This window comes from Tiliqua scincoides, chromosome 13 (genome assembly GCF_035046505.1).
Source record: "Tiliqua scincoides isolate rTilSci1 chromosome 13, rTilSci1.hap2, whole genome shotgun sequence".
NCBI lineage: Eukaryota > Metazoa > Chordata > Lepidosauria > Squamata > Scincidae > Tiliqua > Tiliqua scincoides.
The window spans coordinates 7,958,497-7,971,857 of record NC_089833.1 but is presented as its reverse complement, the minus strand read 5'-3'; the positions used below and the strand labels follow the sequence as shown (position 1 = coordinate 7,971,857).

At 48.5% G+C, this 13,361-nt stretch overlaps 2 pseudogenes; both read left to right on the top strand.

The window, feature by feature from the left end:
* Positions 1-2,842: 2,842 nt before the first annotated feature.
* Positions 2,843-2,962, top strand: LOC136634082 (5S ribosomal RNA; annotated as a pseudogene).
* A 109-nt stretch (positions 2,963-3,071) lies between these two features.
* Positions 3,072-3,186, top strand: LOC136634045 (5S ribosomal RNA; annotated as a pseudogene).
* The last annotated feature ends 10,175 nt before the right edge of the window (positions 3,187-13,361 follow it).

Below are 13,361 nucleotides of genomic sequence, written 5' to 3'. Positions count from 1 at the left end.
ATTAACTGCCTGTCGCATGAAGGAACAGAGGGCTGTTATAAGGGTCGGTAGAGGCTATATCTATGTCAATCTCATTGCACATTCAATACATGATCCTGTTGTGATCAGTGATCAATACATGATCAGTGGCCTGATCCTATTGGCCACTTCCATTGTTGGCACAAGTATTCTGCCAGTAGCGACTTCCTTATGGGAGTTTCAGAAGAGTCCCCAGCAGCATGGGAAACCTACCCTGCACGTGCCCGATCTTGTCTGATTCTCAGAAGCTAAGACTGAAGGTTACCAACCATCTCCCTATACTGAACACTATCTCCTGATCTTGTCTGATCTCGGAAGCTAAGCAGGGTCAGGCCTGGTTAGTACTTGGATGGGAGACCACCTGGGAATACCTGGTGCTGTAGGCTTATACCATAGTCTTTCGAGACTGAAGGTTGCCAACCATCTCCCTATACTGAACACTATCTCCCAATCTCGTCTGATCTCAGAAGCTAAGCAGGGTCAGGCGTGGTTAGTACTTGGATGGGAGACCGCCTGGGAATACCGGGTGCTGTAGGCTTATACCAGAGTCTTTTGAGACTGAAGGTAGCCAACCAACACTTGTGGAACAGTGGCAGGGAGGCTGTAGTGGCCTTGCACGTGGTGGCAGGACCAGTCCAACAACTCAGGTAAGCGGGCAGAAGAGGTGGGCAGGGCACTGGGCAGAATGCAGCGGGGAGGAGGGCGGATTGGGTGAGGGAAGAGGGTGGGTTCGGCAGCATCAGCGGCCACAAACCTGCTTCCTGGGCCCAACCTCTTGGCTTGGGAGCATGCAGATCCTGCACCAGCAATTTCGCAGGCACAGATCCAAGTGGACTTCTCTGTGCCACAGACCTCTGGGAATCCACCCCCTCTTACAGGGATGCAGGTTGAGTCATTTTGGCACAGCTGCACCAACAAGGCGGGGGAAGCATGAGGTTGGACTGTAAGTAAAATTATGGACATCATTCATGAACTTAGCCCCGTGTTGTTCAATGGGCCTTCTCTCAGGTATAGAATTGCAGCCTCAAGTACCTAGATACCAGGAATCATTAATGAGGTTGTAAAAGACATCAGTGTAAAACCTTTGGGGGAGGGGGGGCATCCAGGCAAGAAACCACAAAAAAAAAAAAACCACCATGTTATTATTTCTGTTCTGGCTGTGAACTGAGCAAACTCTAAGACTTTGGATCAAATAGTGTGATCAAAAATGCCTAGACTCATCCTGTGGTTGTTTTTTTTTGTGTTTGTTTTTTTTTGTGGCTGGGGGGGTCTTTTTAATGAATAGAGCATGTGGGGGAGACAAAAAGGGCTGAAATGGTTGCAGGACATGTAGAGGGGGCCCACTGGAATCTTTTATCCCATTAAAAATGCCACACACAGGAGGCATAATCAGGATTGGAACTGCAACGGGGACAAATACGAAAGCCCCCCTAACTCTCCCTGCGATTTTGCACCATTTCATTCCCTTGCCAGTGTTCTATTCACTGAAAAGAAACAAAAAAATCACAAAGTGTCATGTGTGTGGGATCCGGGCTAGATTGAGCCTTGGTGGGCTAAAAGACAGCATCCACAGACTCGCCAGCAGAGAACCACAGAACTGAGATGGACAGCAGCTTCCCTAGATGAGAATACCCTTTGTAAAAAGATGCTTTTGGAAGCCAGGTGTCATTGTCCTTACGTTCCAGGTGCCCAGTTTTAGGGCAGGAGTTTTCTGTTTTCTGTTGCATGGTGCAGAGTTGTCGAGTTCTATGGAGAACTCGTGCAAGGAAAGCGCCCTACAGGTAGACCACAGCTGCGATACAAGGACATCTGCAAGAGGGATCTGAAGGCCTTAGGAGTGGACCTCAACAGGTGGGAAACCCTGGCCTCTGAGCGGCCCGCTTGGAGGCAGGCTGTGCAGCATGGCCTTTCCCAGTTTGAAGAGACACTTGGCCAACAGTCTGAGGCTAAGAGGCAAAGAAGGAAGGCCCATAGCCAGGGAGACAGACCAGGGACAGACTGCACTTGCTCCCAGTGTGGAAGGGACTGTCACTCCCGGATTGGCCTTTTCAGCCACACTAGACGCTGTGCCAGAACCACCTTTCAGAGCGCGATACCAGAGTCTTTCGAGACTGAAGGTTGCCAATATATATAGCTTTTGGAAGCATTTTGCCTGGGGCCTAGGGCTTAATGTCACTCATAGCCCTGGGGCCAGCAGGTAAGGAACTTTGAGTCAGCAGTCACCTGTTAACTGGGCACTTACCAGACAGTCACTTCCCCAGGAGGGCAGGATGTGACTTGCCTCTGAAAAGAGACAATGGATAGAAGACCATTCCCTGGAGGGCACATTTGCTGTTTTCTGGGAAGTGACAAACCCAGCATGCTCCCCTGGCAATCTCACAGCCAGTCTTAGTTGTTAGGCAGCTGGGTTAAGAGTTTGCCCAAATTCTCTCCCAGTTTTTATTTTTTCATTTTTTTTTTGCTTGCTTTTTTTCTTTTTTTCTCAGGCAGACAAGTGAGAAAGGTTCATTTCGGCTATTTGGGGGGGGCATTGCATGGGTTCTGCCTCCTAAGGCAGGGTGGGTATTGATCAAGGGTTGGTGGCCTTGTGGCATAAGCAGGCCCACTTGCAGCCTCCCCAGCCCCCAGAAGGCCTAAAAAATCACTTCCGATTTTCGGTGAAAACTGAAATTGATAGCCACATTGGGGGGTGGGGGACATTTTGAGGTCCTTGCCTCAGGTGGCACAGGGGCCAAGATCACAATTGACCAGATCAACAATTTGCCTCAGCCTCCACCACCACCACCCCCCCAGCAATCTGATGCCGACACAGTACACAAACAATTCTAACAAGTGCTGTTACCCTGCACATGCCCAATCTCGTCTGATCTCGGAAGCTAAGCAGGGTCAGGCCTGGTTAGTACTTGGATGGGAGACCGCCTGGGAATACCAGCTGCTGTAGGCTTATACCATAGTCTTTCCATGCCCGATCTCGTCTGATCTCGGAAGCTAAGCAGGGTCAGGCCTGGTTAGTACTTGGATGGGAGACCGCCTGGGAATACCAGCTGCTGTAGGCTTATACCATAGTCTTTCCATGCCCGATCTCGTCTGATCTCGGAAGCTAAGCAGGGTCAGGCCTGGTTAGTACTTGGATGGGAGACCACTTGGGAATACCGGGTGCTGTAGGCTTATACCATATTCTTTCGAGACTGAAGGTTGCCAACCATCTCCCTATACTGAACACTATCTCCCGTTCTTGTCTGATCTCAGAAGCCAAGCAGGGTCAGGCCTGGTTAGTACTTAGATGGGAGACCGCCTGGGAATACTGGGTGCTGTAGGCTTATACCATAGTCTTTCGAGACTGAAGGTTGCCAACCATCTCCCTATACTGAACACTATCTCCCGATCTTGTCTGATCTCAGAAGCCAAGCAGGGTCAGGCCTGGTTAGTACTTGGATGGGAGACTGCCTGGGAATATTGGGTGCCATAGGCTTATACCATAGTCTTTCGAAGGTTGCCAACCATTTTCTCAACCTCTGTTCAGAGAGCATCCCCAATCAGGTGGATACTCAAGGATGGGCAGCAGTGAGTATAGCACCTGCTTTGAATGAAAGTGGTCCCACGTTGAGGCCTTGCAACATCCCCAGGTGGGCGCAGGAAAGAAAGCTGCCTAAAGCTCCAGGGAGCAGCTGCCAGTCCGTGTTGACAGTGCTGAGCTAGATGGGTTAAGGGCCTGACTCAGAGAAGGGAACTTCATGGTAGGAAGCCCAGTGGTACAACACCTATTTTGTACGCAGAAGTTTCTGCGTTCCACGTTCAGTTCCAGGCAGTGGCTTAGCTAGAGGGGGTGCAAAGCTATAAGTTTTGCAGGGAGCCTCACCGCGCCATGCAAGCGGCCCTTCCCTTTGGAGCTATTCTGGGCCACAAGAGCAAAATGGAGGCAAAACTTAGTGCTTTGCATATCTCTAGCTATGCTACTGATTCCAGGCCTCTCCAGATCAGGCTGAGAAGACCCAGGCCTGAAACTTTGGCTGCCAGCCTTCAAAACTTTGCAGAGATTAAAAATTTCTTTTAAGAGCAGTCTTCAAAAGCATCTCCAGGCGTCGTTCCTCCCCACTTTGCTCATGTGGTGCAAGGCACTAAAAAAGCCAGAGCTGGATGCATCAATGCTGTAATTCAGTACACGGTGTCATCCTTGAATGCCATGTGTTCCCCAGCACCCTCTCCAGCACCCCAAAAAAGTTCTCATCGCATACAGAGTTACTGTGGGAATCTGACGCACATCTCCTAAGATGAATTATTGCTGGGGACGCTGCAGTTCATCCTTCCCAGGAACAACAAAACTTTGAAGAGCTTAATCATTTTTTAAACAGCCATCTTGAAAAGCATCTCTGGGCGTCATATGCCTTCCTGCTCGGTTCATGTTGTGCAAAGGACTTGAAAAATCGGCCGTGCCCTAATTGGAAATCTCACTGCTCAGGGCCTCCCTGCAAAACGTTCAGAAACTACAGCAGGAGCTCAGCTCCTTCACTGCCCTGTCAGGAGAAATGTGCCAAACTCATTGCTGAAATCCTTTTCTGTGGTTTCTTGTTTGCGCTTTTCAGAGATGTCAATCAAGTGAGCAACTCAAAAGTACAATCGGTAAAAATGTCTGATTGACAAGGCTCACGCAATAGACACATTCCAGAGTGAAGAGTAAGAGTAAGTAAAGAGTAAGTCAAAAGAGAAGCTTGCTTTTATTCTAAGGCTGCAATCCTAACCACACTTTCCAGAGAGTAAGCCCCATTGAAAAAAAAAAATAGGACTTACTTCTGAATAGACCTGGTTAGGATTGTGCCCTAAAAATGTTATTCATTTTAACATTTGGGCAGGAGGTCTGGTCTAGAGGGTAGAGCCTCCATTTGCCTGAAGATAACATCCGAAGGTCGCCAGTTCGAAGCCACCGGCACCGTGCGACCTTGAAGCAGCTGACAAGCTGAGCCGAGTTATTCCATCTGCTCTGAGCGTGGGAGGATGGAGGCCAGAATGTGAAACCAGACCAAGAAAGTAACACCTGAATGTTGTGGTTCTTGTAAGATAGAACATTCTTTCAAATTGTAAAAATCCCTATGGGGATTTAATAAGCCTGCCTATGTAAACCGCCTTGAATAAAGTCTTGAATAAAGACCAAGAAAGGCGGTATATATACTTATTGGCAACCTTCAGTCTCGAAAGACTATGGTATCGCGCTCTGAAAGGTGGTTCTGGCACAGCGTCTAGTGTGGCTGAAAAGGCCAATCCGGGAGTGACAATCCCTTCCACACCGGGAGCAAGTGCAGTCTGTCCCTGGTCTGTCTCCCTGGCTATGGGCCTTCCTTCTTTGCCTCTTAGCCTCAGACTGTTGGCAAAGTGTCTCTTCAAACTGGGAAAGGCCATGCTGCACAGCCTGCCTCCAAGCGGGCCGCTCAGAGGCCAGGGTTTCCCACTTGTTGAGGTCCATCCCTAAGGCCTTCAGATCCCTCTTGCAGATGTCCTTGTATCGCAGCTGTGGTCTACCTGTAGGGCGCTTTCCTTGCACGAGTTCTCCATAGAGGAGATCCTTTGGGATCCGGCCATCATCCATTCTCACGACATGACCAAGCCAACGCAGGCGTCTCTGTTTCAGCAGTGAATACATGCTAGGGATTCCAGCACGTTCCAGGACTGTGTTGTTTGGAACTTTGTCCTGCCAGGTGATGCCGAGGATGCGTCGGAGGCAGCGCATGTGGAAAGCGCTCAGTTTCCTCTCCTGTTGTGGGCGAAGAGTCCATGACTCGCTGCAGTACAGAAGTGTACTCAGGACGCAAGCTCTGTAGACCTGGATCTTGGTATGTTCCGTCAGCTTCTTGTTGGACCAGACTCTCTTTGTGAGTCTGAGTCAAGGAGCCCTTGACTCAATTGCTTTGCTGAGTCTTCCACGTGCGCGGCTCGAGTGTACACAAATATTATTATTATTATTATTATTATTATTATTATTATTATTATTATTATTATTATTATTATTCAGTTATGTAGATACAGTCGGTTTTCTTTACATGCAAATTTGCTACCCACGAATTCACTTATCTGCTCAGGGCTACCTACCTCTCCTTATCTGCGTAATAAATGTTATCCACTAATACTGTGCTAGTGCACTGGGGGGGGGGGCTTGGCACAGCTACAAGTAGACAGGTAGGCAGACGGGGGCAAGAGAGACTGCAAGAAGAGATGGAGAATTGTCAGACATATTTGACTTCCAGACTTGCCCCACTATCTTGGGAACTTCAGCTGAACCTTCACAACCCTGGCAACAGTGAGAGGTCTGTGGAAGGCTAACCGAGGACTGCTCCTTCTGCCCTACCTCAGCCAAAGAAAATATCAGACCTCCCATCCTTTGTCCAATGGTCATTGGTTCTTTCAGAGGTAGACAAGACAGCCTGCTCCCGCATCCCACCTCCTATTCGTTGCAAAAGCAAACATTAACACTTCCCTGCTTCCTGGCTAGAACTGTCCTGCTGCTCGCCCGGTCTGAACGATGGCCCCATGAGGTCTTTCATGCCATGAAAACAGTAAGCAAGCACAGCTAGACAAGCCTGTGTACGTGGGGATGCATGCTGAGTCAAGGAGCCCTTGACTCAATTGCTTTGCTGAGTCTTCCACGTGCGCGACTCGAGTGTACACAAGTCAGCAAAAAACGCGCATTTTCGCAACTCTGACTCGAGTCACCTGACTCGAGTCCCCATCCCTGGGATTTACTCCCAGATCAGAGAGAAAGCAGATGGCAGCAAGGAGTGCTTCCTTCTCTACAACGGACAGAGAATGGCAGCACATCTCACATGCAGTGGGCTGCTTGTTCAGTCTTTCCCCGAGGTGGGTGGGAGTGCTGGTGTACCATATACAGAGCTCCTGGACTCCATTTCAGGTATATCTGCACTGACACTAATCTGATCACAACAGTGGCCTTGTTCTTCTGAAGATGCCCGCTGCTGGCTGATTGGCAAGATCTACATAATCTTTTGTCCTCCATCTCCAGTTGGCTTGGATACAAATAGAGCTGGCAAATGGATGAAGATTTAAAAAGCTTGGGCTGGCAGCTGCACTTTCTGTTTACCCACCTAGTAATATGCTTTAATAGCACTTCCAGACATGCACTATTAAGGTGGTCATGTCTATTGGATGGGCTATTTTCGTCTTCATGTGCTGTAGACAGGCAAACAGAGAGAGAGAGAGAGAGAGAGAGAGAGAGAGAGAGAGAGAGAGAGAGAGAGATTCTATGAGTCATCTGTGTTCCTGCCATTCTTCTATGACCTGCACAGGTCAGTTTGTTTTCAATCAAGTCTCCTTACATTTTTTTACCTGCCTCCCATCCTGCACAGGTTTTGTGCTCAGGGTATGATGACAACCTGTGAATAACCCCGTTGCTCATACATTAAGGCTATCCTCACACTTATGAGGGCATCTGTGGTGTAGAAAGGGTGCATACCCTGAAATCTGAACTCTCCGGGGATGCCTCTCTATCTCTTAGACCAGGGGTGTCCAAAGTTTTTGGCAGGAGGGCCACATCATCTCTCTGACACTGTGTTGGGAGCCGGGGGTGGGGAGGGGAAATAATTAATTTACATTTAAAATTTGAATAAATTTACATAAGTTTACATAAATGACTATATTAAAGATGCACTTATATGAATGATTGAAGTTCTTGAAATAGCTCAAGGCCTATAAAAGGCCTTGCACAAAGCAAGACTGGCTTTTCCTTTGCTGCTGCTACTGCATCACAGATGTGAAACAGCAAGCAGTGGAGGAAGCCCTCATCCCACAGCTCACAGGAGAGGTCAAACAGTCGCCCTCACGCTGAGAGCAGATCCATAGGACCAGTGCGGGCTCCAACAAATCTCCGGAGGGCCAGAGGCTCATTGGAGACTGGGGACTCCCTGAGGGCCGCATTGAGAGGCCTCGAGGGCCGCAAGTGGCCCCAGGGCTGGGGTTTGGGCACCCGTCTTAGACTAAGCTTCACTCCACTTACAGAATGAACACAACAATCCTTCCTGCATGCAGAAACCTAGCACACCTTGGCCCAAATTCCTGGATGAACTCCTCCCTGCAGTTTCATGCAGGTGTTAAAGAGCATGGAGGACAAAACAGAACTCTGAACTCCAAAGGTGAACGGATTGGACAATAATCCCCCATCATCATCTTCTGGGTATGAACAGGAACCAAGCAACACCCTGCCTATTTGTCCCAGAGCAATATCAACAGCGAGTGAGAGGTCCAGGAGAATCAACACACCACCCTCTCTCTGTCTATCTGCCCATGTAGGTCATCCACCAAGATGTCCTCTGTCCTCAAATCCATCCAGAAGATAGATTGAAACAGGTTCCAAAAATGGGTCCGGTGGCATGCTTTCTCTCCCCCTACAACCTACTATTAGCTTCCCCATCCTCTCTAATTTTGCCAGTGAGCAGAAAACATGAACACAGTAATTAAGCAACATGCAATTAAACAAACAAAAAAAAAGACTCTGTAGCCCTGTGGAGCAAAAACACCAGCTAGCTTAACCAACCAGGACTGATGATCTGACACTTGTCCTCCTACTTTCTTGAGATGCAAGATCTCTTTTGGATGGGAAGCTTCTCTTCTTAAATGCCAAGCCAGCTCATCTTGGATTATGTCATCCCTTTAGATTGGAGGGACCAGAAATGGAAGGAGGCTTACTGAGAGTAAGGCAGAGAATATGGTGAATGTTCAGAGCTCAGTGATCGTCTGAAAGACTATGATAGAGGTGATCAGGCAGGGATTGTGCTGGAGGGAGTTCCACAACATGGGTATGTCTTTGAAAATGCTCTGCCATGAGTCCCCCAACAGCCTCACCTCAGCCAGCAAAATAACCTGGAGTAGTGCCTCCCTGTATTGGAAACGCACAAGATCTCTCGAGGAGATAGGGTATGGTGTCAACAGTGGCCCTTTGCTCTGGCAAGCCTGGGAAGCATGGGGTTAACAGCAGGGCCTCAGAATGCAGTGAGTGTGCTGTTGTATTGGAATTGTGGAAGATCTGGTGAGGAGGTAGATGTGGTGTCAGCAGTGGCCCCTTTAAGGGTAAGGCCTGGGCATCCAGCAGAGTGTGCTGCACAGCTGCAGCCACTTGAAGGCGATAGGGCCCTCAGGGATATAAGAGCACCTGAGGCAGGAAGGGTTTGTGGGTTGTAGAAGGAGTGCAGGTTGGAGAGGAGATGAGTGACTGGGCTTATTGAATTTGGAATCTGACTGTGGACTGTGACTTGGCTTAATGACTTTGGACTTTGACTTGGCTACTCTGACTGATTTGACTGACTACCTGGAATCTGACCTTGGACTGTGACTTGGCTTGTTGGCTCTGGACTCTGATTTGGCAACTCTAACTGATTGGACTGACTTACTTGGAATCTGTGGACTGGGACTGGACTCTGACTTTTGCTTGCCGCACTTGTGAGTTTAACAAGGGAAACTAATCAGCCTTAAGTGGGCACGAGGCCCAGTGGATTGGGATTTGGCAGAACAGCTGTACACCTGCAGCCACTTGAAGGCAACAGGGATAAAAACAGCACCTGGAGGAGAGAGAGAGAGAGGGTGTTGGTGTAGAAGGAAGGAGCTTGGAGAGTCTGAGAGAGCAGGAGGAAGGAGCATGGAGGAAAGAACATAAGAACATAAGAACATAAGAACAGCCCCACTGGATCAGGCCATAGGCCCATCTAGTCCAGCTTCCTGTATCTCACAGCGGCCCACCAAATGCCCCAGGGAGCACACCAGATAACAAGAGACCTCATCCTGGTGCCCTCCCCTACATCTGGCATTCTGACTTAACCCATTCCTAAAATCAGGAGGTTGCGCATACACATCATGGCTTGTACCCCATAATGGATTTTTCCTCCAGAAACTCGTCCAATCCCCTTTTAAAGGCATCTAGGCTAGACGCCAGCACCACATCCTGTGGCAAGGAGTTCCACAGACCGACCACGCGCTGAGTAAAGAAATATTTTCTTTTGTCTGTCCTAACCCGCCCAACACTCAATTTTAGTGGATGTCCCCTGGTTCTGGTATTATGTGAGAGTGTAAAGAGCATCTCCCTATCCACTCTGTCCATCCCCTGCATAATTTTGTATGTCTCAATCATGTCCCCCCTCAAGCGTCTCTTTTCTAGGCTGAAGAGGCCCAAACGCCGTAGCCTTTCCTCATAAGGAAGGTGCCCCAGCCCCGTAATCATCTTAGTCGCTCTCTTTTGCACCTTTTCCATTTCCACTATGTCTTTTTTGAGATGCGGCGACCAGAACTGGACACAAGAGGATGGACAGATGGGCTAGCTAGCTGGCTAATGGTCTGGCTAGCTGACTGATGGACCAACTGACTGACTGGAAACTGCTGGAACAGAGACTGTGTAGGGCTGCCATGCTCAAGAGCTGCTGAGGACCAAGGTACTGCTATGGTGGCCAGAGAAGGTGGGAGACAGGAGAAAGGAGGACTTCTGCAGGTTGAACAGGCAAGCTACCTTGGTGGTGGGGTCCAGTAGTGTTCCAGCGCAGGACTAGTGCCATTGTTGGGGAAAGAAGGGAAACTAATTAGCTTAAAGTGGGCATAAGTTTTAAAGACAAAGCTTGGAATGGGCATTTGGAAAAACACTCCCTAAGTGACCTCAGTGAGGAGGCAGATTCATGCAATGGTCCTTCAGGCACAATTATGGAACTCAATTCAGAGGAGTTCTGTTGTGCCTGAAAACATGTGGCTGTTCCTTCTCGCTCTAATTGATTTTAATTTCTCTTGGAGTTTTATGGATTTGGTGGTTATGCCTGGGTTTGTTTTGCTGCGGCCTTGTCTGTCTGGGTTGCATCCAAAGGAAATTAGCCCTTCGAGTCCACTGAAATAAACAGAACTTCACTTACTCAGAGCTAACTTGTCTCCTTGACGTCAGCGGGGCTCAGCCATCACTCGGTTTCTTTGGATATAACCCAGTGTTTCTAATTGCTTTGATAGGAGTTCTGGTTGAGAGTACGCAGACAGCTTTGTGCGCATTTTAATTTAGAAAAGGGATGTATAAATACATTCCATCAACAAAGACCCCAGACCCAAGGCATTGAGGGTTTTGAGAGTCACAACCAGCACCATGAATTGGGCTGCCATCTAGGAAGTGGGTCCATGATCCCTTGAGGAGATGGGGTGTGGTGTGTCAACAGTGGCCCCTTGCTCTGGAAGGCCTGGGAAGCATGGAGTTAACAGCAGTGCCTTTCTCCATGAAACCGAAGCCTCTACACTGTGTGCTGGGCAAGTGTCCTGTCCAGCAAACTGACCGAAATGGCCACTCAAGCCTTCATCCATCCACTTATCCACCTCCACTCCTCCGCCTCGCACCACTCCCTGAATTCAAAAAGGGAGAGTGGAAAGGAGCAGAAGAGGCAGTGGGGAGGAGAGTGGTAGGCTAGAATGTCCTTGGTGCTAATCAGGAAGTGTTTGTGCGTGTCTTTCCCCCAAGCCGCCCATGCATCTGAAGCATCGAAACTGTGCACAGGGGTGCCTTGTCCATGAGGTCCACTGAGGCAGTCACACTGGCTCAGCAGCCTTTGACCAGAGATAAGCCACATGCCAAGAGCAGCGCCCCCCCTTTTTTTTTCAAAGCTGATCCTGGGCTGCAAGTGGGCTGATCCACTGGAAATGTTTTCTGAGGAGCCTTGCTGCCCCCTAAATGTTTGCACCCTTGGGTCTTCCTTGTTGCCTGGAGGAGGCTTTGCCATGGAAAGGAGGCTGAAATATAAACAGCAACCGCTGGAGAAAGGAAAACCTTAGCCGCTAAATGCCACACATGGCACAGTATTTCAGCAATGGGGGCCACGGATCAAGCTTGCAGAACATGACTCTGGAATTTCATAAGTCTCTTCAGAAGGAAAAGGAAAGATATATTTAGGTCTCAGCTCTTCTGGGAATGCCCCAAACCAGTTGGGAACTGACAGCCCAAACCTATCCACACTTTCCTAGGAGTAAGCCCCATTGACACTAATGAGACTTACTTCTGAGTTGACATGCATAGGATTGGGCTGACAATTGCATAAACTCTCAGTTTTCACTTACTTCCCTGTTTACCTTCACTCTCTCTGCAAATAAATAAACTTCTGTGTGTGTGTGTGTGTCCTGGAGATCACTTGAAAGACGTTACTACACCTGATTGATCACTGCATCCACTCAAAGTTTAAAACCTTGTATGCTGGGATGCTTTTTCGTTTGTTTACATCTAAAAAGTGAGATATAAATGTTTTAAATAGAAGAAACAGCTACTTGTTAATTTTGTATTTTAAAATGCGTCTATACATGTTTAAATGCAACATTTTCTCCTAAAATATTCTGTCCTGCATCACTGGGCATGCAGTACAATCCGATGCATGTCTACTCAGAAGTAAGTAAAAATTCCCATTGAGTTCAACAGAACTTACCCTCGGGTAAGTATATATAGGATTGCATCCTTCGTTTCCTGGTTATCTAAAGTAAGAGGGTGGGTGTATGAGAGGGGAAGAGAGAGATGGAGCAAACACATAGCAGCTTATCTAGCTTCACCCCAGAGATTTCATTGAGGACTAGGAAATCTTAACCCTAGTTCCTGCCATGATCCTGATTTGTGGGAGGCTGGTCTACCTTCTGTTTACCCTGGATAAAGCTCCTGTGGGAGGGAGGGGAGACCACTTGCATGATACGTTGAAAATTTTGCAAGGATACCATTAAGGCGCATGCCAAGATCTTCAAGAGTTATAAGGAAGTGAAGAAGACTCACATGTGGCTTTAAAAAAAAAAAATTATTGCACACACAACTATGTTTCAAGTTTGGATGCCATCCTTCCTCCAAGGACCTCTGCATGGCAGGAGGTCTGGTCTAGAGGGTTGAGCCTCCATTTGCCTGAAGATAACAACCGAAGGTCGCCAGTTTGAAGCCGGCACCGTGCGACCTTGAAGCAGCTGACAGGCCTGATGCTGCTTAGCTTCCGAGATCAGACGAGATCGGGCAGGGAAAGACTATGGTATAAGCCTACAGCACCCAGTATTCCCTGGCATTCTCCCATCCAAGTACTAACTGGGCCTGACCCTGCTTAGCTTCCAAGATCAGACAAGATCAGGCATGGGCAGGAGGTCTGGTCTAGAGGGTTGAGCCTCCATTTGCCTGAAGATAACATCCGAGGGTCGCCAGTTCGAGGCCACCGGCACCGTGAATGGCGAGACCTTGAAGCAGCTGACAAGCTGAGCTGAGCTATTCCATCTGCTCCGAGCGTGGGAGGATGGAGGCCAGAATGTGCGACCAGATCAGGGAAGAAACATCTGAATGTTGTGGTTTCTTGAAAGATAGAAACCTTCTTTCAAAT